At 30.1% G+C, this 5,000-nt stretch overlaps 1 protein-coding gene across 2 annotated transcripts in view; it reads left to right on the forward strand.

Annotated features, from left to right (window-relative positions):
- The window catches only part of LOC119579585, a 27,359-nt gene extending 22,568 nt beyond the window's left edge, over nt 1-4,791 (forward strand). For both annotated transcript variants that reach the window (XM_037927507.1, XM_037927508.1), the window contains one exon: nt 1-4,791. This exon is cut by the window's left edge and continues 220 nt beyond it. The gene's annotated coding sequence lies outside the window, so the exon portion shown is untranslated.
- The last annotated feature ends 209 nt before the right edge of the window (nt 4,792-5,000 follow it).

Here is a 5,000-nt window from a genome sequence, read left to right on the forward strand (position 1 = left end):
GTCTTGGCTAAACAGCACTGTACAGTCTTAGTTTGCATACACTTGTCCTGGAGATTTGTTTTTTGGGGCCTTGGACTGTCCTATTTTATATTTTTATTTTTATCATTTCTTTGATTTATTTATTATTTTAGAGGTTGATTGTCGGCTGCCTGACGCATTGAATGCTTGTGAAATTGTCACTGGTGTTTGATTATTCACTTGTTGCATTGTGAATAAGGATCATGCAGAAACAAGAAACACTAAATGTCAGGAAGAGAAAACAAATCTGAGAAGAATTGAAACAATGAGACAAAGTTAATTAAACAGTTAGGGAAAGTTTGTATAGATGTGCATTGGCAGAATTCATGTGTACTTTACTGCCTTACTCTAAGTGGTTTCATGTGGTATTGTATTTGAATCTCACCAAGAGAAATACCATAGCCAGATTGGTTTATAGTTGGTACTATTGTTATAAATGTCATATACTTCTTAACTGTATTGAAAGTGCACTGAAGAAAGAAAGCCTTGAAAATCAGAATTCATGCACGTCCGTTTGAATGAAAATACATAATGAATCAAAGTTCCTATACTGAAGGGCATTGTCATGGATTAAATTCACTTTAGCAAAGATGAATATTATTTCACAGATTTATTTTTTGTATGTCAAGATTAGTTTAAGAAGAGTATAATTTTCATCAGTGAAATATGGCTAACCCTCTTATCTGTTATATTGGGTGTATCTACACAGCTTCTGGAAAAAATTAATTGGCAGTAAGGACTTAATATTTTTGTGGTTGTTATACAAAGCTAATAACATCTGCTATTTTGTGTTATACAATTTTTTTTTTTTTTTTTTTTAGCAAGAAAGGTTGGTTAGTTGAGTAGTATTTGAAATATTTATATAAAAAGTTCAGGAACAGCTCTGATGGGTGTTTCAGTAAGGGCTTAAATCCATAGAAGTCATTGTTCTAATGTGTTAATCCTAGTCAATGAAAGGAAGTCATCTTAAGTCATCTTAGAAATACAGAATAGTATTATGTCCCTTAACAATTCCAGTACTTCATAAATGTTAATCTCATGAAGGAGATGCAAACTGTCCATTATATATGTAAAGAGGGATATGGGATAGTAATTTAAGTAATTAAAAGTGCTAGTATATAGTCAATATAGTTGAATCTCTTTATATCAAATATACACATTTGAAACAGAGGATACCACACTGATATTGAAAGTTGACGTGTATTAGATGACTCTTAATTCATAGATATTTTCAGGGCTGTAGTAGCAAAGCAGGCTAGGAAATGTTTAATTTGATATCTTTGTTTTTCAATAATATGTATTACAGCAATACATTAAGGAACTGGAAGCTATTTATTTGAAGAGTGTATTATTTATTAGCAATCACTATGTTATAGTAGATAAACATTCTTTGTATTTTGCATTCATAATGTTTATGGAATACTTTATTCCTAGATTTTATTTGGTGCTCTGCAAAACGTCTCTCACGTATTACTTTAAATTTTGATCTCACTTATAGGAAAGAAAGACTAATTCCATATTTCAGCCAGTCAGTGTCTTTGGTATCAACAGTTTCTGTTACTGGTATCGTTTGAAATATAGAGATTGTGCTGTATTTACATCTTTACTGACATCAGCATGTTTTATATCAATATTAAACTCATATTTAGTCATTGACAACCATTTTGAAATCTTGGGTGCACCCTTATTCTTAAGAGCTGTAAGTATGTGAATCTAAGTCACTTTGCTGTGTTATAAAAAAAATTTATTCCTTCTTGATTTTTGCAGAAGGAGCCAAAGTATATTATTAGAGTAAAAAAAAAAATCCACTTTTATTAAACTATATATATAGTTTCCTATGTAGAAATCAGTAGTATTTAATTGGTTTTCCTTTTATTGCCCACTAATATTGGCATTATTTTATTTCTGACTTCTGTTGCTTTATCTTCCTTCTTTATGAGTATCAAATAGTTACTGATGATACATTTTCATCAGACATTTACTAGACAGTTATTATAATGAAAGCTTTTGCTAGAATTCATGTAGTGATGTAATGTCAGAGGCTACACCAGTGTCCCTGATTCTGAAGCCACTGTAATGCTTGTAATTTAATGGCAAGGCTTCTCCCAAATCTCAGATGTATGTGTGATTTTTTAAGTGATTGATGCGGCTGATTTCTTCCATTGTTGTATAGCCAATTACAGCTGTTAACACCTATGCATTCATCCACCATCCATGCAAACTGTGTGTGTGAAAAGGTACTGCTGTTTGCATACTGAACACTGGAAGATTTAAAGAACATTCTCTTGTTTGCTACGTAAAGCTATAGAAGAATATAGTAGTTACGTATCAGAGAGTTTTTGCAAATAAAAGGTAAACATTCTAACTATAGATGGAATACTCAACATTTCTAACAGTAGGGAGAACTTTTAAATTATGATATCTTTAGCTGGTGATAGGACTTTAACTATAGTTGGCTTAAATCCATATAAAAGAAAAAATAGAGAAACAAAAAAAATGTATTTATATATTTTGCACTCTCATGCTGCCTTTCTTGTAATAGTGGCTTTAACTGCTGTAAACTGCAACTGTAGTAATATTGCAAGAGCAGATGAAGCAAACAGTAACTGGGTTGTTGTGGGTGTGACGTTTTATTGATAATATTATTATTATTTATATTTCAGTGAGGAATGTCATTCATACAAAGTATTAATTTTTTGGCAAGAAAATAGAGAGTACTAAAGAAAATAAGCACCAAGTTACAAAAACCAAAGAGTAAAATGGAGCAGGTAATTCATTGAAGAATAACAAATTAATGGGCTGAGAAGGATGGAATAATTTCTAGGGGCATAAATTTGTAACCAAATTCCAATACATTTCATGATTAGTTTAGTATAGCTTTACTGTAAATCTCATTGCAAGGGATGTTTTATCTTCCAGAATCACATGTGATTATATTATTAATCTTGAGCTATTAGTGTACAGTGTAATATACAACACACACACATGTGCATTGATACACTTACATTTATACAAATATGTATATATGAAAGTGTGTATATGCATGCGTGCGTGTGTGCGTATATCTTTGTGCATAATGTGCTTATCTGTTTACTAAAAGGTTTAGATTATTGATTATAACACATATAGAAATATGAGTATGTTGTGATATTAATCTTTTTTTCATGTAGGTTTAGGATGTATCAACATTCATTAAAATTATGCACATGCCTCATTATTTAAGTTTTCAGGTAGTTGTAATAAATGTTCTATTCCCCTTCCCTTGTACAGTCTGATTTTTTGCCCACTTTACCCCAGTTGTCAACCTGTTAATAGTAGTCCTAGACATTTCTTAAAAAAAGAAAAGGCTTTTTTTTTTACTTTTAATCAAATAAATTTTGATGTGATATTATAAAACTAATGTCGATTTCATATGATTTGCATGGAGAAAGTTCTAATAGATTGAAATGGAGTATTTGCAAGTGTTTTAGAACCCAGAGTGCTATACAAAAGTAGTATACAAATCCACAGTGCTCTATGGCATGCAGAATCCAAGATTCGTAAGTGCTACTGGAGTGAGTATTAGGAAAGAAATTAGAAGTAGCAGATGTATATAAATTGACAGAACATAAATCTTTGTACTTTTTAGGCTTTAGTTTATAAAAAATAAAAATTAACCAAAAAATTGTAGTTAGTTTTAGGAAGAGGAAGCTGTACTTAATGAATATGACAGTATCCCAGTGCCCTTCACCTTGTAAACTGTTTATTATAGGGAATATTTATTTGCTGTGATTAATTATGATTATCATTTTTTATTTTAATTTATGATAGATTTTATTTTTATAGAATTTTTTTTTGTGTGTGTTTTAATTATCACTATCATTATTTTGTTATTACTTCTCTCTTTAGTATTTTCATCATTATTGCTGTTATCATGATCATCATAATCGTGACTTTTATCATAAATGGATTATTGTCATGTATATTTAATTGTGTTGACATTAGTAATATTTCTTATTGATTGGTCTAATTATTATTATTTTTTTATTATTACTTCCCCTTGATTTTTATATTCAGTTTTATTATTGTTAAGCACTCAAGAAATTAATTTTCACTTTTTTCTTTCTAAACTATATTTGCTAAGTCACCTTCATTATTTTTAAAATGCTTGAATTGAGGTTCTGTAGGTAGACAAGTGGGTAAAAAAAGTATTTTAGACTGAATATATATTCCTTGTATGAATAATTATTTGCCTTGATAAGATTAGATGATTGTAATATTTCTATAATGACAATAAACAGTTTTTAGTCATGATATGTATCTTTATGATTGTTAATGAAGTTTATTGTCCAGAACTTTATTTATTGCCACATAATGTGATTAGCACTTTACTTAATTAAGAAGACCTCTATTCTCATTACATTGTGCCTACTATTGTGTCTGTAAATGACAAAGTTTAGCAACTGGCAATTTATTGTGTGTAAAAGAGAACAGGAATGTTGTTTGGTGTAATTTCTATTTGCAATGTAGAATCCCCTCGGCATTTGGGTAATATATTTTTTCATTTATTTGTGAAGTGCAAGTGATAATATGTCTTGTTTGACAGGTATTTCTTTCTTTTCTTTTCTTTTCTTTTTGGTGTAGATACTGTTCATTGATCGCTGCACATTAAAGTGGGATTTGTAGGAAATGTTTGTCCCATAGTAAAGGCTGTGTGTAGGTGTCTGTGTGAGAACTTGTGCATGAATGTCAACAGAAATAGAAGCATGTATATTAATAAAGTAATCCCATGAGTACTTGTAATTTTTTTCCCTTTTATTTGAAAATGGTATTATCTATTAGATTAGACCCATGGCTATCACTCTAGTAAAAAAAATTATCTTTAGATCAAGATGTAACAAAATAATACCTTTCTTTGACTATACTTTTACAGCTATGTGAAGTGTTTTTGCTGTAGATCATGGATGACCAATCAGACATGTCCCTTTAGTTGATTGTACGTC

The sequence above is a fragment of the Penaeus monodon genome, chromosome 12, assembly GCF_015228065.2.
Source record: "Penaeus monodon isolate SGIC_2016 chromosome 12, NSTDA_Pmon_1, whole genome shotgun sequence".
NCBI lineage: Eukaryota > Metazoa > Arthropoda > Malacostraca > Decapoda > Penaeidae > Penaeus > Penaeus monodon.